The 18,630-nt window shown below is 35.9% G+C and overlaps 30 non-coding genes across 30 annotated transcripts; all 30 read right to left on the reverse strand.

Annotated features, from left to right (window-relative positions):
- Nucleotides 1–238: 238 nt before the first annotated feature.
- LOC148511178 (Nuclear RNase P) lies at nucleotides 239–551 on the reverse strand. Its single transcript, XR_015869069.1, has one exon.
- Nucleotides 552–858: 307 nt separating this feature from the next.
- Nucleotides 859–1,171, reverse strand: LOC148511179 (Nuclear RNase P). Its single transcript, XR_015868876.1, has one exon.
- Nucleotides 1,172–1,478: 307 nt separating this feature from the next.
- Nucleotides 1,479–1,791, reverse strand: LOC148511180 (Nuclear RNase P). The gene has a single exon (XR_015869085.1).
- Nucleotides 1,792–2,098: 307 nt separating this feature from the next.
- On the reverse strand, nucleotides 2,099–2,411 carry LOC148511181 (Nuclear RNase P). Its single transcript, XR_015868832.1, has one exon.
- Nucleotides 2,412–2,718: 307 nt separating this feature from the next.
- Nucleotides 2,719–3,031, reverse strand: LOC148511182 (Nuclear RNase P). Its single transcript, XR_015869367.1, has one exon.
- A 307-nt stretch (nucleotides 3,032–3,338) lies between these two features.
- Nucleotides 3,339–3,651, reverse strand: LOC148511183 (Nuclear RNase P). The gene has a single exon (XR_015869259.1).
- Nucleotides 3,652–3,958: 307 nt separating this feature from the next.
- Nucleotides 3,959–4,271, reverse strand: LOC148511184 (Nuclear RNase P). The gene has a single exon (XR_015868843.1).
- Nucleotides 4,272–4,578: 307 nt separating this feature from the next.
- Nucleotides 4,579–4,891, reverse strand: LOC148511185 (Nuclear RNase P). Its single transcript, XR_015869070.1, has one exon.
- A 307-nt stretch (nucleotides 4,892–5,198) lies between these two features.
- Nucleotides 5,199–5,511, reverse strand: LOC148511186 (Nuclear RNase P). The gene has a single exon (XR_015868877.1).
- Nucleotides 5,512–5,818: 307 nt separating this feature from the next.
- On the reverse strand, nucleotides 5,819–6,131 carry LOC148511187 (Nuclear RNase P). Its single transcript, XR_015869197.1, has one exon.
- A 307-nt stretch (nucleotides 6,132–6,438) lies between these two features.
- On the reverse strand, nucleotides 6,439–6,750 carry LOC148511188 (Nuclear RNase P). The gene has a single exon (XR_015868863.1).
- A 307-nt stretch (nucleotides 6,751–7,057) lies between these two features.
- LOC148511189 (Nuclear RNase P) lies at nucleotides 7,058–7,370 on the reverse strand. The gene has a single exon (XR_015868939.1).
- A 308-nt stretch (nucleotides 7,371–7,678) lies between these two features.
- On the reverse strand, nucleotides 7,679–7,991 carry LOC148511190 (Nuclear RNase P). Its single transcript, XR_015869280.1, has one exon.
- A 307-nt stretch (nucleotides 7,992–8,298) lies between these two features.
- Nucleotides 8,299–8,610, reverse strand: LOC148511191 (Nuclear RNase P). The gene has a single exon (XR_015868864.1).
- A 307-nt stretch (nucleotides 8,611–8,917) lies between these two features.
- On the reverse strand, nucleotides 8,918–9,230 carry LOC148511192 (Nuclear RNase P). The gene has a single exon (XR_015868972.1).
- A 308-nt stretch (nucleotides 9,231–9,538) lies between these two features.
- On the reverse strand, nucleotides 9,539–9,851 carry LOC148511193 (Nuclear RNase P). The gene has a single exon (XR_015869199.1).
- A 307-nt stretch (nucleotides 9,852–10,158) lies between these two features.
- Nucleotides 10,159–10,470, reverse strand: LOC148511194 (Nuclear RNase P). Its single transcript, XR_015868865.1, has one exon.
- A 307-nt stretch (nucleotides 10,471–10,777) lies between these two features.
- LOC148511195 (Nuclear RNase P) lies at nucleotides 10,778–11,090 on the reverse strand. Its single transcript, XR_015868940.1, has one exon.
- A 308-nt stretch (nucleotides 11,091–11,398) lies between these two features.
- LOC148511196 (Nuclear RNase P) lies at nucleotides 11,399–11,711 on the reverse strand. Its single transcript, XR_015869086.1, has one exon.
- Nucleotides 11,712–12,018: 307 nt separating this feature from the next.
- Nucleotides 12,019–12,330, reverse strand: LOC148511197 (Nuclear RNase P). The gene has a single exon (XR_015868866.1).
- Nucleotides 12,331–12,637: 307 nt separating this feature from the next.
- Nucleotides 12,638–12,950, reverse strand: LOC148511198 (Nuclear RNase P). The gene has a single exon (XR_015869088.1).
- A 307-nt stretch (nucleotides 12,951–13,257) lies between these two features.
- Nucleotides 13,258–13,570, reverse strand: LOC148511199 (Nuclear RNase P). The gene has a single exon (XR_015868758.1).
- A 308-nt stretch (nucleotides 13,571–13,878) lies between these two features.
- Nucleotides 13,879–14,191, reverse strand: LOC148511200 (Nuclear RNase P). Its single transcript, XR_015869125.1, has one exon.
- A 307-nt stretch (nucleotides 14,192–14,498) lies between these two features.
- Nucleotides 14,499–14,811, reverse strand: LOC148511201 (Nuclear RNase P). Its single transcript, XR_015868833.1, has one exon.
- A 307-nt stretch (nucleotides 14,812–15,118) lies between these two features.
- On the reverse strand, nucleotides 15,119–15,431 carry LOC148511202 (Nuclear RNase P). The gene has a single exon (XR_015869134.1).
- Nucleotides 15,432–15,738: 307 nt separating this feature from the next.
- On the reverse strand, nucleotides 15,739–16,051 carry LOC148511203 (Nuclear RNase P). Its single transcript, XR_015868846.1, has one exon.
- Nucleotides 16,052–16,357: 306 nt separating this feature from the next.
- Nucleotides 16,358–16,670, reverse strand: LOC148511204 (Nuclear RNase P). Its single transcript, XR_015869344.1, has one exon.
- A 307-nt stretch (nucleotides 16,671–16,977) lies between these two features.
- Nucleotides 16,978–17,290, reverse strand: LOC148511205 (Nuclear RNase P). The gene has a single exon (XR_015868900.1).
- A 307-nt stretch (nucleotides 17,291–17,597) lies between these two features.
- LOC148511206 (Nuclear RNase P) lies at nucleotides 17,598–17,910 on the reverse strand. The gene has a single exon (XR_015868808.1).
- Nucleotides 17,911–18,216: 306 nt separating this feature from the next.
- Nucleotides 18,217–18,529, reverse strand: LOC148511207 (Nuclear RNase P). Its single transcript, XR_015868901.1, has one exon.
- Between the last annotated feature and the right edge of the window lie 101 nt (nucleotides 18,530–18,630).

Raw genomic sequence — 18,630 nt, forward strand, 5'->3', positions numbered from 1 at the left:
ACACAGGAAATTAAAAATGTAAAAATCAAATTAACAGCCCACATCTCTATAAAATAAGGATTTGCAAACTTTAAAATTTTTAGAGTAAAAAAATGATGACCTTATAAAATATAGGTTTTAAATTGAAGAATTAAATCCAGTTGAGTTTCTAACTGAATATTAAAATATTCACTTTTCATAGATAGGGAAATAGAAACATTTAGAGCAGCCTAAGATGAGGCATACATTAGCAAAATGTGGAGAGAGAGTAGTCTAAATTGAGTTGGAAAGCAGCTATGTACTTCCTCTCAGCCATTGAACTTAAATTTGCCAGCCATGAGCCAATTCCAAGCTTGAGAACTTTGCATCAATAGCAGCACATGAGTTTTAGTGCATACAGTGTCTTCTGCTTTGAAGTTACAAGCTGACCAATATTGATGGGAACTCACTTGCTTCAGTCAAGAAATGCTCTGTGAGAGCAGCATGTGGCTCTAATCTCAGACCTTCCCCAAGGTTAGTTTTAGGAGCAACTACAGTACTCTGCATGTAGCCTCACCACTGAGCTTCTCTCCACATATTGAGCATTTAGTTTCAAGACTGTTTTAAAGCTCAACTTCGTAGATGTCAGAAAACTTAGGGTGACACAGGAAATTAAAAATGTAAAAATCAAATTAACAGCCCACATCTCTATAAAATAAGTATTTGAAAACGTTCTTACTTTTAGAGTAAAAAAATGATGACCTTATAAAATATAGGTTTTAAATTGAAGAATTAAATCCAGTTGTGTTTCTAACTGAATATTCAAATTTTCACTTTTCATAGATAAGGAAATAGATACATTTAGAGCAGCCTAAGATGAGGCATACATTAGCAAAATGTGGAGGGAGAGTAGTCTGAGTTGAGTCGGAAAGCAGCTATGTACTTCCTCTCAGCCATTGAACTTAAATTTGCCAGCCATGAGCCAATTCCAAGCTTGAGAACTTTGCATCAATAGCAGCACAGGAGTTTTAGTGCATACAGTGTCTTCTGCTTTGAAGTTACCAGCTGACCAATATTGATGGAATCTCACTTACTTCAGTCAAGAAATGCTCTGTGAAAGCAGCATGTGGCTCTAATCTCAGACCTTCCCCAAGGTTAGTTTTAGGAGCAACTACAGTATTCTGCATGTAGCCTCACAACTGAGCTTCTCTCCACATATTGAGCATTTAGTTTCAAGACTGTTTTAAAGCTCAATTTCGAAGATGTCAGAAAACTTAGGGTGACACAGGAAATTAAAAATGTAAAAATCAAATTAACAGCCCACATCTCTATAAAATCAGGATTTGAAAACTTTAAAATTTTTAGAGTAAAAAAATGATGACCTTATAAAATATAGGTTTTAAATTGAAGTATTAAATCTAGTTGAGTTTCTAACTGAATATTCAAATTTTCACTTTTCATAGATAGGGAAATAGATACATTTAGAGCAGCCTAAGATGAGGCATACATTAGCAAAATGTGGAGAGAGAGTAGTCTGAATTGAGTTGGAAAGCAGCTATGTACTTCCTCTCAGCCATTGAACTTAAATTTGCTAGCAATGAGCCAATTCCAAGCTTGAGAACTTTGCATCAATAGCAACACATGAGTTTTAGTGCATACAGTGTCTTCTGCTTTGAAGTTACAAGCTGACCAATATTGATGGGAACTCACTTGCTTCAGTCAAGAAATGCTCTGTGAGAGCAGCATGTGGCTCTAATCTCAGACCTTCCCCAAGGTTTGTTTTAGGAGCAACTACAGTACTCTGCATGTAGCCTCACCACTGAGCTTCTCTCCACATATTGAGCATTTAGTTTCAAGACTGTTTTAAAGCTCAACTTTGATGGTGTCAGAAAACTTAGGGTGACACAGGAAATTAAAAATGTAAAAATAAAATTCACAGCCCACATCTCTATAAAATAAGGATTTGAAAACTTTCAAACTTTTAGAGTAAAAAAATGATGACCTTATAAAATATTGGTTTTAAATTGAAGAATTAAATCCAGTTGTGTTTCTAACTGAATATTCAAATTTTCAATATTTATAGATAAGGAAATAGATACATTTAGAGCAGCCCAAGATGAGGCATACATTAGCAAAATGTGGAGAGAGAGTAGTCTGAATTGAGTCGGAAAGCAGCTATGTACTTCCTCTCAGCCATTGAACTTAAATTTGCCAGCCATGAGCCAATTCCAAGCTTGAGAACTTTGCATCAATAGCAGCACAGGAGTTTTAGTGCATACAGTGTCTTCTGCTTTGAAGTTACCAGCTGACCAATATTGATGGGATCTCACTTACTTCAGTCAAGAAATGCTCTGTGAAAGCAGCATGTGGCTCTAATCTCAGACCTTCCCCAAGGTTAGTTTTAGGAGCAACTACAGTATTCTGCATGTAGCCTCACAACTGAGGTTCTCTCCACATATTGAGCATTTAGTTTCAAGACTGTTTTAAAGCTCAACTTCGAAGATGTCAGAAAACTTAGGGTGACACAGGAAATTAAAAATGTAAAAATCAAACTAACAGCCCACATCTCTATAAAATAAGGATTTGCAAACTTTAAAATTTTTAGAGTAAAAAAATGAAGACCTTATAAAATATAGGTTTTAAATTGAAGAATTAAATCCAGTTGAGTTTCTAACTGAATATTAAAATTTTCACTTTTCATAGATAGGGAAATAGATACATTTAGAGCAGCCTAAGATGAGGCATACATTAGCAAAATGTGGAGAGAGAGTAGTCTAAAATGAGTTGGAAAGCAGCTATGTACTTCCTCTCAGCCATTGAACTTAAATTTGCCAGCCATGAGCCAATTCCAAGCTTGAGAACTTTGCATCAATAGCAGCACAGGAGTTTTAATGCATACAGTGTCTTCTGCTTTGAAGTTACAAGCTGACCAATATTGATGGGAACTCACTTGCTTCAGTCAAGAAATGCTCTGTGAGAGCAGCATGTGGCTCTAATCTCAGACCTTCCCCAAGGTTTGTTTTAGGAGCAACTACAGTACTCTGCATGTAGCCTCACCACTGATCTTCTCTCCACATATTGAGCATTTAGTTTCAAGACTGTTATAAAGCTCAACTTCGAAGATGTCAGAAAACTTAGGGTGACACAGGAAATTAAAAATGTAAAAATCAAATTAACAGCCCACATCTCTATAAAATAAGGATTTGAAAGCTTTCAAATTTTTAGAGTAAAAAAATGATGACCTTATAAAATATAGGTTTTAAATTGAAGAATTAAATCCAGTTGAGTTTCTAACTGAATATTCAAATTTTCACTTTTCATAGATAGGGAAATAGATACATTTAGAGCAGCCTAAGATGAGGCATACATTAGCAAAATGTGGAGAGAGAGTAGTCTGAATTGAGATGGAAAGCAGCTATGTACTTCCTCTCAGCCATTGAACTTAGATTTGCCAGCCATGAGCCAATTCCAAGCTTGAGAACTTTGCATCAATAGCAGCACATGAGTTTTAGTGCATACAGTGTCTTCTGCTTTGAAGTTACAAGCTGACCAATATTGATGGGAACTCACTTGCTTCAGTCAAGAAATGCTCTGTGAGAGCAGCATGTGGCTCTAATCTCAGACCTTCCCCAAGGTTTGTTTTAGGAGCAACTACAGTACTCTGCATGTAGCCTCACCACTGAGCTTCTCTCCACATATTGAGCATTTAGTTTCAAGACTGTTTTAAAGCTCAACTTCGAAGATGTCAGAAAACTTAGGGTGACACAGGAAATTAAAAATGTAAAAATCAAATTAACAGCCCACATCTCTATAAAATAAGGATTTGAAAACTTTCAAATTTTTAGAGTAAAAAAATGATGACCTTATAAAATATAGGTTTTAAATTGAAGAATTAAATCCAGTTGAGTTTCTAACTGAATTTTCAAATTTTCACTTTTCATAGATAGGGAAATAGATACATTTAGAGCAGCCTAAGATGAGGCATACATTAGCGAAATGTGGAGAGAGAGTAGTCTGAATTGAGATGGAAAGCAGCTATGTACTTCCTCTCAGCCATTGAACTTAGATTTGCCAGCCATGAGCCAATTCCAAGCTTGAGAACTTTGCATCAATAGCAGCACAGGAGTTTTAGTGCATACAGTGTCTTCTGCTTTGAAGTTACCAGCTGACCAATATTGATGGGATCTCACTTACTTCAGTCAAGAAATGCTCTGTGAAAGCAGCATGTGGCTCTAATCTCAGACCTTCCCCAAGGTTAGTTTTAGGAGCAACTACAGTATTCTGCATGTAGCCTCACAACTGAGCTTCTCTCCACATATTGAGCATTTAGTTTCAAGACTGTTTTAAAGCTCAATTTCGAAGATGTCAGAAAACTTAGGGTGACACAGGAAATTAAAAATGTAAAAATCAAATTAACAGCCCACATCTCTATAAAATAAGGATTTGCAAACTTTAAAATTTTTAGAGTAAAAAAATGATGACCTTATAAAATATAGGTTTTAAATTGAAGAATTAAATCCAGTTGAGTTTCTAACTGAATATTAAAATATTCACTTTTCATAGATAGGGAAATAGAAACATTTAGAGCAGCCTAAGATGAGGCATACATTAGCAAAATGTGGAGAGAGAGTAGTCTAAATTGAGTTGGAAAGCAGCTATGTACTTCCTCTCAGCCATTGAACTTAAATTTGCCAGCCATGAGCCAATTCCAAGCTTGAGAACTTTGCATCAATAGCAGCACATGAGTTTTAGTGCATACAGTGTCTTCTGCTTTGAAGTTACAAGCTGACCAATATTGATGGGAACTCACTTGCTTCAGTCAAGAAATGCTCTGTGAGAGCAGCATGTGGCTCTAATCTCAGACCTTCCCCAAGGTTAGTTTTAGGAGCAACTACAGTACTCTGCATGTAGCCTCACCACTGAGCTTCTCTCCACATATTGAGCATTTAGTTTCAAGACTGTTTTAAAGCTCAACTTCGTAGATGTCAGAAAACTTAGGGTGACACAGGAAATTAAAAATGTAAAAATCAAATTAACAGCCCACATCTCTATAAAATAAGTATTTGAAAACGTTCTTACTTTTAGAGTAAAAAAATGATGACCTTATAAAATATAGGTTTTAAATTGAAGAATTAAATCCAGTTGTGTTTCTAACTGAATATTCAAATTTTCACTTTTCATAGATAAGGAAATAGATACATTTAGAGCAGCCTAAGATGAGGCATACATTAGCAAAATGTGGAGGGAGAGTAGTCTGAGTTGAGTCGGAAAGCAGCTATGTACTTCCTCTCAGCCATTGAACTTAAATTTGCCAGCCATGAGCCAATTCCAAGCTTGAGAACTTTGCATCAATAGCAGCACAGGAGTTTTAGTGCATACAGTGTCTTCTGCTTTGAAGTTACCAGCTGACCAATATTGATGGAATCTCACTTACTTCAGTCAAGAAATGCTCTGTGAAAGCAGCATGTGGCTCTAATCTCAGACCTTCCCCAAGGTTAGTTTTAGGAGCAACTACAGTATTCTGCATGTAGCCTCACAACTGAGCTTCTCTCCACATATTGAGCATTTAGTTTCAAGACTGTTTTAAAGCTCAATTTCGAAGATGTCAGAAAACTTAGGGTGACACAGGAAATTAAAAATGTAAAAATCAAATTAACAGCCCACATCTCTATAAAATCAGGATTTGAAAACTTTAAAATTTTTAGAGTAAAAAAATGATGACCTTATAAAATATAGGTTTTAAATTGAAGTATTAAATCTAGTTGAGTTTCTAACTGAATATTCAAATTTTCACTTTTCATAGATAGGGAAATAGATACATTTAGAGCAGCCTAAGATGAGGCATACATTAGCAAAATGTGGAGAGAGAGTAGTCTGAATTGAGTTGGAAAGCAGCTATGTACTTCCTCTCAGCCATTGAACTTAAATTTGCCAGCCATGAGCCAATTCCAAGCTTGAGAACTTTGCATCAATAGCAACACATGAGTTTTAGTGCATACAGTGTCTTCTGCTTTGAAGTTACAAGCTGACCAATTTTGATGGGAACTCACTTGCTTCAGTCAAGAAATGCTCTGTGAGAGCAGCATGTGGATCTAATCTCAGACCTTCCCCAAGGTTTGTTTTAGGAGCAACTACAGTACTCTGCATGTAGCCTCACCACTGAGCTTCTCTCCACATATTGAGCATTTAGTTTCAAGACTGTTTTAAAGCTCAACTTTGATGGTGTCAGAAAACTTAGGGTGACACAGGAAATTAAAAATGTAAAAATAAAATTCACAGCCCACATCTCTATAAAATAAGGATTTGAAAACTTTCAAACTTTTAGAGTAAAAAAATGATGACCTTATAAAATATAGGTTTTAAATTGAAGAATTAAATCCAGTTGTGTTTCTAACTGAATATTCAAATTTTCAATATTTATAGATAAGGAAATAGATACATTTAGAGCAGCCCAAGATGAGGCATACATTAGCAAAATGTGGAGAGTGAGTAGTCTGAATTGAGTCGGAAAGCAGCTATGTACTTCCTCTCAGCCATTGAACTTAATTTGCCAGCCATGAGCCAATTCCAAGCTTGAGAACTTTGCATCAATAGCAGCACAGGAGTTTTAGTGCATACAGTGTCTTCTGCTTTGAAGTTACCAGCTGACCAATATTGATGGGATCTCACTTACTTCAGTCAAGAAATGCTCTGTGAAAGCAGCATGTGGCTCTAATCTCAGACCTTCCCCAAGGTTAGTTTTAGGAGCAACTACAGTATTCTGCATGTAGCCTCACAACTGAGCTTCTCTCCACATATTGAGCATTTAGTTTCAAGACTGTTTTAAAGCTCAATTTCGAAGATGTCAGAAAACTTAGGGTGACACAGGAAATTAAAAATGTAAAAATCAAATTAACAGCCCACATCTCTATAAAATCAGGATTTGAAAACTTTCAAATTTTTAGAGTAAAAAAATGATGACCTTATAAAATATTGGTTTTAAATTGAAGTATTAAATCCAGTTGAGTTTCTAACTGAATATTCAAATTTTCACTTTTCATAGATAGGGAAATAGATACATTTAGAGCAGCCTAAGATGAGGCATACATTAGCAAAATGTGGAGAGAGAGTAGTCTGAATTGAGTTGGAAAGCAGCTACGTACTTCCTCTCAGCCATTGAACTTAAATTTGCCAGCCATGAGCCAATTCCAAGCTTGAGAACTTTGCATCAATAGCAGCACATAAGTTTTAGTGCATACAGTGTCTTCTGCTTTGAAATTACAAGCTGACCAATATTGATGGGAACTCACTTGCTTCAGTCAAGAAATGCTCTGTGAGAGCAGCATGTGGCTCTAATCTCAGACCTTCCCCAAGGTTAGCTTTAGGAGCAACTACAGTACTCTGCATGTAGCCTCACCACTGAGCTTCTCTCCACATATTGAGCATTTAGTTTCAAGACTGTTTTAAAGCTCAATTTCGAAGATGTCAGAAAACTTAGGGTGACACAGGAAATTAAAAATGTAAAAATCAAATTAACAGCCCACATCTCTATAAAATCAGGATTTGAAAACTTTAAAATTTTTAGAGAAAAAAAAATGATGACCTTATAAAATATAGGTTTTAAATTGAAGTATTAAATCCAGTTGAGTTTCTAACTAAATATTCAAATTTTCACTTTTCATAGATAGGGAAATAGATACATTTAGAGCAGCCTAAGATGAGGCATACATTAGCAAAATGTGGAGAGAGAGTAGTCTGAATTGAGTTGGATAGCAGCTATGTACTTCCTCTCAGCCATTGAACTTAAATTTGCTAGCAATGAGCCAATTCCAAGCTTGAGAACTTTGCATCAATAGCAACACATGAGTTTTAGTGCATACAGTGTCTTCTGCTTTGAAGTTACAAGCTGACCAATATTGATGGGAACTCACTTGCTTCAGTCAAGAAATGCTCTGTGAGAGCAGCATGTGGCTCTAATCTCAGACCTTCCCCAAGGTTTGTTTTAGGAGCAACTACAGTACTCTGCATGTAGCCTCACCACTGAGCTTCTCTCCACATATTGAGCATTTAGTTTCAAGACTGTTTTAAAGCTCAACTTTGATGGTGTCAGAAAACTTAGGGTGACACAGGAAATTAAAAATGTAAAAATAAAATTCACAGCCCACATCTCTATAAAATAAGGATTTGAAAACTTTCAAACTTTTAGAGTAAAAAAATGATGACCTTATAAAATATTGGTTTTAAATTGAAGAATTAAATCCAGTTGTGTTTCTAACTGAATATTCAAATTTTCAATATTTATAGATAAGGAAATAGATACATTTAGAGCAGCCCAAGATGAGGCATACATTAGCAAAATGTGGAGAGTGAGTAGTCTGAATTGAGTCGGAAAGCAGCTATGTACTTCCTCTCAGCCATTGAACTTAATTTGCCAGCCATGAGCCAATTCCAAGCTTGAGAACTTTGCATCAATAGCAGCACAGGAGTTTTAGTGCATACAGTGTCTTCTGCTTTGAAGTTACCAGCTGACCAATATTGATGGGATCTCACTTACTTCAGTCAAGAAATGCTCTGTGAAAGCAGCATGTGGCTCTAATCTCAGACCTTCCCCAAGGTTAGTTTTAGGAGCAACTACAGTATTCTGCATGTAGCCTCACAACTGAGCTTCTCTCCACATATTGAGCATTTAGTTTCAAGACTGTTTTAAAGCTCAATTTCGAAGATGTCAGAAAACTTAGGGTGACACAGGAAATTAAAAATGTAAAAATCAAATTAACAGCCCACATCTCTATAAAATCAGGATTTGAAAACTTTCAAATTTTTAGAGTAAAAAAATGATGACCTTATAAAATATTGGTTTTAAATTGAAGTATTAAATCCAGTTGAGTTTCTAACTGAATATTCAAATTTTCACTTTTCATAGATAGGGAAATAGATACATTTAGAGCAGCCTAAGATGAGGCATACATTAGCAAAATGTGGAGAGAGAGTAGTCTGAATTGAGTTGGAAAGCAGATATGTACTTCCTCTCAGCCATTGAACTTAAATTTGCCAGCCATGAGCCAATTCCAAGCTTGAGAACTTTGCATCAATAGCAGCACATAAGTTTTAGTGCATACAGTGTCTTCTGCTTTGAAGTTACAAGCTGACCAATATTGATGGGAACTCACTTGCTTCAGTCAAGAAATGCTCTGTGAGAGCAGCATGTGGCTCTAATCTCAGACCTTCCCCAAGGTTAGCTTTAGGAGAAACTAGAGTACTCTGCATGTAGCCTCACCACTGAGCTTCTCTCCACATATTGAGCATTTAGTTTCAAGACTGTTTTAAAGCTCAATTTCGAAGATGTCAGAAAACTTAGGGTGACACAGGAAATTAAAAATGTAAAAATCAAATTAACAGCCCACATCTCTATAAAATCAGGATTTGAAAACTTTAAAATTTTTAGAGAAAAAAAAATGATGACCTTATAAAATATAGGTTTTAAATTGAAGTATTAAATCCAGTTGAGTTTCTAACTAAATATTCAAATTTTCACTTTTCATAGATAGGGAAATAGATACATTTAGAGCAGCCTAAGATGAGGCATACATTAGCAAAATGTGGAGAGAGAGTAGTCTGAATTGAGTTGGAAAGCAGCTATGTACTTCCTCTCAGCCATTGAACTTAAATTTGCCAGCCATGAGCCAATTCCAAGCTTGAGAACTTTGCATCAATAGCAACACATGAGTTTTAGTGCATACAGTGTCTTCTGCTTTGAAGTTACAAGCTGACCAATTTTGATGGGAACTCACTTGCTTCAGTCAAGAAATGCTCTGTGAGAGCAGCATGTGGATCTAATCTCAGACCTTCCCCAAGGTTTGTTTTAGGAGCAACTACAGTACTCTGCATGTAGCCTCACCACTGAGCTTCTCTCCACATATTGAGCATTTAGTTTCAAGACTGTTTTAAAGCTCAACTTTGATGGTGTCAGAAAACTTAGGGTGACACAGGAAATTAAAAATGTAAAAATAAAATTCACAGCCCACATCTCTATAAAATAAGGATTTGAAAACTTTCAAACTTTTAGAGTAAAAAAATGATGACCTTATAAAATATAGGTTTTAAATTGAAGAATTAAATCCAGTTGTGTTTCTAACTGAATATTCAAATTTTCAATATTTATAGATAAGGAAATAGATACATTTAGAGCAGCCCAAGATGAGGCATACATTAGCAAAATGTGGAGAGTGAGTAGTCTGAATTGAGTCGGAAAGCAGCTATGTACTTCCTCTCAGCCATTGAACTTAATTTGCCAGCCATGAGCCAATTCCAAGCTTGAGAACTTTGCATCAATAGCAGCACAGGAGTTTTAGTGCATACAGTGTCTTCTGCTTTGAAGTTACCAGCTGACCAATATTGATGGGATCTCACTTACTTCAGTCAAGAAATGCTCTGTGAAAGCAGCATGTGGCTCTAATCTCAGACCTTCCCCAAGGTTAGTTTTAGGAGCAACTACAGTATTCTGCATGTAGCCTCACAACTGAGCTTCTCTCCACATATTGAGCATTTAGTTTCAAGACTGTTTTAAAGCTCAATTTCGAAGATGTCAGAAAACTTAGGGTGACACAGGAAATTAAAAATGTAAAAATCAAATTAACAGCCCACATCTCTATAAAATCAGGATTTGAAAACTTTCAAATTTTTAGAGTAAAAAAATGATGACCTTATAAAATATTGGTTTTAAATTGAAGTATTAAATCCAGTTGAGTTTCTAACTGAATATTCAAATTTTCACTTTTCATAGATAGGGAAATAGATACATTTAGAGCAGCCTAAGATGAGGCATACATTAGCAAAATGTGGAGAGAGAGTAGTCTGAATTGAGTTGGAAAGCAGCTACGTACTTCCTCTCAGCCATTGAACTTAAATTTGCCAGCCATGAGCCAATTCCAAGCTTGAGAACTTTGCATCAATAGCAGCACATAAGTTTTAGTGCATACAGTGTCTTCTGCTTTGAAATTACAAGCTGACCAATATTGATGGGAACTCACTTGCTTCAGTCAAGAAATGCTCTGTGAGAGCAGCATGTGGCTCTAATCTCAGACCTTCCCCAAGGTTAGCTTTAGGAGCAACTACAGTACTCTGCATGTAGCCTCACCACTGAGCTTCTCTCCACATATTGAGCATTTAGTTTCAAGACTGTTTTAAAGCTCAATTTCGAAGATGTCAGAAAACTTAGGGTGACACAGGAAATTAAAAATGTAAAAATCAAATTAACAGCCCACATCTCTATAAAATCAGGATTTGAAAACTTTAAAATTTTTAGAGAAAAAAAAATGATGACCTTATAAAATATAGGTTTTAAATTGAAGTATTAAATCCAGTTGAGTTTCTAACTAAATATTCAAATTTTCACTTTTCATAGATAGGGAAATAGATACATTTAGAGCAGCCTAAGATGAGGCATACATTAGCAAAATGTGGAGAGAGAGTAGTCTGAATTGAGTTGGAAAGCAGCTATGTACTTCCTCTCAGCCATTGAACTTAAATTTGCTAGCAATGAGCCAATTCCAAGCTTGAGAACTTTGCATCAATAGCAACACATGAGTTTTAGTGCATACAGTGTCTTCTGCTTTGAAGTTACAAGCTGACCAATATTGATGGGAACTCACTTGCTTCAGTCAAGAAATGCTCTGTGAGAGCAGCATGTGGCTCTAATCTCAGACCTTCCCCAAGGTTTGTTTTAGGAGCAACTACAGTACTCTGCATGTAGCCTCACCACTGAGCTTCTCTCCACATATTGAGCATTTAGTTTCAAGACTGTTTTAAAGCTCAACTTTGATGGTGTCAGAAAACTTAGGGTGACACAGGAAATTAAAAATGTAAAAATAAAATTCACAGCCCACATCTCTATAAAATAAGGATTTGAAAACTTTCAAACTTTTAGAGTAAAAAAATGATGACCTTATAAAATATTGGTTTTAAATTGAAGAATTAAATCCAGTTGTGTTTCTAACTGAATATTCAAATTTTCAATATTTATAGATAAGGAAATAGATACATTTAGAGCAGCCCAAGATGAGGCATACATTAGCAAAATGTGGAGAGTGAGTAGTCTGAATTGAGTCGGAAAGCAGCTATGTACTTCCTCTCAGCCATTGAACTTAATTTGCCAGCCATGAGCCAATTCCAAGCTTGAGAACTTTGCATCAATAGCAGCACAGGAGTTTTAGTGCATACAGTGTCTTCTGCTTTGAAGTTACCAGCTGACCAATATTGATGGGATCTCACTTACTTCAGTCAAGAAATGCTCTGTGAAAGCAGCATGTGGCTCTAATCTCAGACCTTCCCCAAGGTTAGTTTTAGGAGCAACTACAGTATTCTGCATGTAGCCTCACAACTGAGCTTCTCTCCACATATTGAGCATTTAGTTTCAAGACTGTTTTAAAGCTCAATTTCGAAGATGTCAGAAAACTTAGGGTGACACAGGAAATTAAAAATGTAAAAATCAAATTAACAGCCCACATCTCTATAAAATCAGGATTTGAAAACTTTCAAATTTTTAGAGTAAAAAAATGATGACCTTATAAAATATTGGTTTTAAATTGAAGTATTAAATCCAGTTGAGTTTCTAACTGTATATTCAAATTTTCACTTTTCATAGATAGGGAAATAGATACATTTAGAGCAGCCTAAGATGAGGCATACATTAGCAAAATGTGGAGAGAGAGTAGTCTGAATTGAGTTGGAAAGCAGCTATGTACTTCCTCTCAGCCATTGAACTTAAATTTGCTAGCAATGAGCCAATTCCAAGCTTGAGAACTTTGCATCAATAGCAACACATGAGTTTTAGTGCATACAGTGTCTTCTGCTTTGAAGTTACAAGCTGACCAATATTGATGGGAACTCACTTGCTTCAGTCAAGAAATGCTCTGTGAGAGCAGCATGTGGCTCTAATCTCAGACCTTCCCCAAGGTTTGTTTTAGGAGCAACTACAGTACTCTGCATGTAGCCTCACCACTGAGCTTCTCTCCACATATTGAGCATTTAGTTTCAAGACTGTTTTAAAGCTCAACTTTGATGGTGTCAGAAAACTTAGGGTGACACAGGAAATTAAAAATGTAAAAATAAAATTCACAGCCCACATCTCTATAAAATAAGGATTTGAAAACTTTCAAACTTTTAGAGTAAAAAAATGATGACCTTATAAAATATTGGTTTTAAATTGAAGAATTAAATCCAGTTGTGTTTCTAACTGAATATTCAAATTTTCAATATTTATAGATAAGGAAATAGATACATTTAGAGCAGCCCAAGATGAGGCATACATTAGCAAAATGTGGAGAGAGAGTAGTCTGAATTGAGTCGGAAAGCAGCTATGTACTTCCTCTCAGCCATTGAACTTAAATTTGCCAGCCATGAGCCAATTCCAAGCTTGAGAACTTTGCATCAATAGCAGCACAGGAGTTTTAGTGCATACAGTGTCTTCTGCTTTGAAGTTACCAGCTGACCAATATTGATGGGATCTCACTTACTTCAGTCAAGAAATGCTCTGTGAAAGCAGCATGTGGCTCTAATCTCAGACCTTCCCCAAGGTTAGTTTTAGGAGCAACTACAGTACTCTGCATGTAGCCTCACCACTGAGCTTCTCTCCACATATTGAGCATTTAGTTTCAAGACTGTTTTAAAGCTCAATTTCGAAGATGTCAGAAAACTTAGGGTGACACAGGAAATTAAAAATGTAAAAATCAAATTAACAGCCCACATCTCTATAAAATCAGGATTTGAAAACTTTAAAATTTTTAGAGAAAAAAAAATGATGACCTTATAAAATATAGGTTTTAAATTGAAGTATTAAATCCAGTTGAGTTTCTAACTAAATATTCAAATTTTCACTTTTCATAGATAGGGAAATAGATACATTTAGAGCAGCCTAAGATGAGGCATACATTAGCAAAATGTGGAGAGAGAGTAGTCTGAATTGAGTTGGAAAGCAGCTATGTACTTCCTCTCAGCCATTGAACTTAAATTTGCTAGCAATGAGCCAATTCCAAGCTTGAGAACTTTGCATCAATAGCAACACATGAGTTTTAGTGCATACAGTGTCTTCTGCTTTGAAGTTACAAGCTGACCAATATTGATGGGAACTCACTTGCTTCAGTCAAGAAATGCTCTGTGAGAGCAGCATGTGGCTCTAATCTCAGACCTTCCCCAAGGTTTGCTTTAGGAGCAACTACAGTACTCTGCATGTAGCCTCACCACTGAGCTTCTCTCCACATATTGAGCATTTAGTTTCAAGACTGTTTTAAAGCTCAACTTTGATTGTGTCAGAAAACTTAGGGTGACACAGGAAATTTAAAATGTAAAAATAAAATTCACAGCCCACATCTCTATAAAATAAGGATTTGAAAACTTTCAAACTTTTAGAGTAAAAAAATGATGACCTTATAAAATATTGGTTTTAAATTGAAGAATTAAATCCAGTTGTGTTTCTAACTGAATATTCAAATTTTCAATATTTATAGATAAGGAAATAGATACATTTAGAGCAGCCCAAGATGAGGCATACATTAGCAAAATGTGGAGAGAGAGTAGTCTGAATTGAGTCGGAAAGCAGCTATGTACTTCCTCTCAGCCATTGAACTTAAATTTGCCAGCCATGAGCCAATTCCAAGCTTGAGAACTTTGCATCAATAGCAGCACAGGAGTTTTAGTGCATACAGTGTCTTCTGCTTTGAAGTTACCAGCTGACCAATATTGATGGGATCTCACTTACTTCAGTCAAGAAATGCTCTGTGAAAGCAGCATGTGGCTCTAATCTCAGACCTTCCCCAAGGTTAGTTTTAGGAGCAACTACAGTATTCTGCATGTAGCCTCACAACTGAGGTTCTCTCCACATATTGAGCATTTAGTTTCAAGACTGTTTTAAAGCTCAACTTCGAAGATGTCAGAAAACTTAGGGTGACACAGGAAATTAAAAATGTAAAAATCAAACTAACAGCCCACATCTCTATAAAATAAGGATTTGAAAACTTTCAAATTTTTAGAGTAAAAAAATGAAGACCTTATAAAATATAGGTTTTAAATTGAAGAATTAAATCCAGTTGAGTTTCTAACTGTATATTAAAATTTTCACTTTTCATAGATAGGGAAATAGATACATTTAGAGCAGCCTAAGATGAGGCATACATTAGCAAAATGTGGAGAGAGAGTAGTCTAAATTGAGTTGGAAAGCAGCTATGTACTTCCTCTCAGCCATTGAACTTAAATTTGCCAGCCATGAGCCAATTCCAAGCTTGAGAACTTTGCATCAATAGCAGCACAGGAGTTTTAATGCATACAGTGTCTTCTGCTTTGAAGTTACAAGCTGACCAATATTGATGGGAACTCACTTGCTTCAGTCAAGAAATGCTCTGTGAGAGCAGCATGTGGCTCTAATCTCAGACCTTCCCCAAGGTTTGTTTTAGGAGCAACTACAGTACTCTGCATGTAGCCTCACCAATGATCTTCTCTCCACATATTGAGCATTTAGTTTCAAGACTGTTATAAAGCTCAACTTCGAAGATGTCAGAAAACTTAGGGTGACACAGGAAATTAAAAATGTAAAAATCAAATTAACAGCCCACATCTCTATAAAATAAGGATTTGAAAGCTTTCAAATTTTTAGAGTAAAAAAATGATGACCTTATAAAATATAGGTTTTAAATTGAAGAATTAAATCCAGTTGAGTTTCTAACTGAATATTCAAATTTTCACTTTTCATAGATAGGGAAATAGATACATTTAGAGCAGCCTAAGATGAGGCATACATTAGCAAAATGTGGAGAGAGAGTAGTCTGAATTGAGATGGAAAGCAGCTATGTACTTCCTCTCAGCCATTGAACTTAGATTTGCCAGCCATGAGCCAATTCCAAGCTTGAGAACTTTGCATCAATAGCAGCACAGGAGTTTTAGTGCATACAGTGTCTTCTGCTTTGAAGTTACCAGCTGACCAATATTGATGGGATCTCACTTACTTCAGTCAAGAAATGCTCTGTGAAAGCAGCATGTGGCTCTAATCTCAGACCTTCCCCAAGGTTTGTTTTAGGAGCAACTACAGTATTCTGCATGTAGCCTCACAACTGAGCTTCTCTCCACATATTGAGCATTTAGTTTCAAGACTGTTTTAAAGCTCAATTTCGAAGATGTCAGAAAACTTAGGGTGACACAGGAAATTAAAAATGTAAAAATCAAATTAACAGCCCACATCTCTATAAAATCAGGATTTGAAAACTTTAAAATTTTTGAGTAAAAAATTGATGACCTTATAAAATATAGGTTTTAAATTGAAGTATTAAATCCAGTTGAGTTTCTAACTGAATATTCAAATTTTCACTTTTCATAGATAGGGAAATAGATACATTTAGAGCAGCCTAAGATGAGGCATACATTAGCAAAATGTGGAGAGAGAGTAGTCTGAATTGAGTTGGAAAGCAGCTATGTACTTCCTCTCAGCCATTGAACTTAAATTTGCCAGCCATGAGCCAATTCCAAGCTTGAGAACTTTGCATCAATAGCAGCACATAAGTTTTAGTGCATACAGTGTCTTCTGCTTTGAAGTTACAAGCTGACCAATACGGATGGGAACTCACTTGCTTCAGTCAAGAAATGCTCTGTGAGAGCAGCATGTGGCTCTAATCTCAGACCTTCTCCAAGGTTAGCTTTAGGAGCAACTACAGTACTCTGCATGTAGCCTCACCACTGAGCTTCTCTCCACATATTGAGCATTTAGTTTCAAGACTGTTTTAAAGCTCAACTTTGATGGTGTCAGAAAACTTAGGGTGACACAGGAAATTAAAAATGTAAAAATCAAACTAACAGCCCACATCTCTATAAAATAAGGATTTGAAAACTTTCAAATTTTTAGAGTAAAAAAATGATGACCTTATAAAATATAGGTTTTAAATTGAAGAATTAAATCCAGTTGAGTTTCTAACTGAATATTAAAATTTTCACTTTTCATAGATAGGGAAATAGATACATTTAGAGCAGCCTAAGATGAGGCATACATTAGCAAAATGTGGAGAGAGAGTAGTCTGAATTGAGTTGGAAAGCAGCTATGTACTTCCTCTCAGCCATTGAACTTAAATTTGCTAGCCATGAGCCAATTCCAAGCTTGAGAACTTTGCATCAATAGCAACACATGAGTTTTAGTGCATACAGTGTCTTCTGCTTTGAAGTTACAAGCTGACCAATATTGATGGGAACTCACTTGCTTCAGTCAAGAAATGCTCTGTGAGAGCAGCATGTGGCTCTAATCTCAGACCTTCCCCAAGGTTTGTTTTAGGAGCAACTACAGTACTCTGCATGTAGCCTCACCACTGAGCTTCTCTCCACATATTGAGCATTTAGTTTCAAGACTGTTTTAAAGCTCAACTTTGATGGTGTCAGAAAACTTAGGGTGACACAGGAAATTAAAAATGTAAAAATAAAATTCACAGCCCACATCTCTATAAAATAAGGATTTGAAAACTTTCATACTTTTAGAGTAAACAAATGATGACCTTATAAAATATAGGTTTTAAATTGAAGAATTAAATCCAGTTGAGTTTCTAACTGAATATTCAAATTTTCAATTTTTATAGATAAGGAAATAGATACATTTAGAGCAGCCTAAGATGAGGCATACATTAGCAAAATGTGGAGGGAGAGTAGTCTGAATTGAGTTGGAAAGCAGCTATGTACTTCCTCTCAGCCATTGAACTTAAATTTGCCAGCCATGAGCCAATTCCAAGCTTGAGAACTTTGCATCAATAGCAGCACATGAGTTTTAGTGCATACAGTGTCTTCTGCTTTGAAGTTACCAGCTGACCAATATTGATGGGATCTCACTTACTTCAGTCAAGAAATGCTCTGTGAAAGCAGCATGTGGCTCTAATCTCAGACCTTCCCCAAGGTTTGTTTTAGGAGCAACTACAGTATTCTGCATGTAGCCTCACAACTGAGCTTCTCTCCACATATTGAGCATTTAGTTTCAAGACTTTTTTAAAGCTCAATTTCGAAGATGTCAGAAAACTTAGGGTGACACAGGAAATTAAAAATGTAAAAATCAAATTAACAGCCCACATCTCTATAAAATCAGGATTTGAAAACTTTAAAATTTTTGAGTAAAAAATTGATGACCTTATAAAATATAGGTTTTAAATTGAAGTATTAAATCCAGTTGAGTTTCTAACTGAATATTCAAATTTTCACTTTTCATAGATAGGGAAATAGATACATTTAGAGCAGACTAAGATGAGGCATACATTAGCAAAATGTGGAGAGAGAGTAGTCTGAATTGAGTTGGAAAGCAGCTATGTACTTCCTCTCAGCCATTGAACTTAAATTTGCTAGCCATGAGCCAATTCCAAGCTTGAGAACTTTGCATCAATAGCAACACATGAGTTTTAGTGCATACAGTGTCTTCTGCTTTGAAGTTACAAGCTGACCAATATTGATGGGAACTCACTTGCTTCAGTCAAGAAATGCTCTGTGAGAGCAGCATGTGGCTCTAATCTCAGACCTTCCCCAAGGTTTGTTTTAGGAGCAACTACAGTACTCTGCATGTAGCCTCACCACTGAGCTTCTCTCCACATATTGAGCATTTAGTTTCAAGACTGTTTTAAAGCTCAACTTTGATGGTGTCAGAAAACTTAGGGTGACACAGGAAATTAAAAATGTAAAAATCAAACT

This window comes from Taudactylus pleione, unplaced genomic scaffold (assembly GCF_031769625.1).
Source record: "Taudactylus pleione unplaced genomic scaffold, aTauple2 ptg000311l, whole genome shotgun sequence".
Lineage (NCBI taxonomy): Eukaryota > Metazoa > Chordata > Amphibia > Anura > Myobatrachidae > Taudactylus > Taudactylus pleione.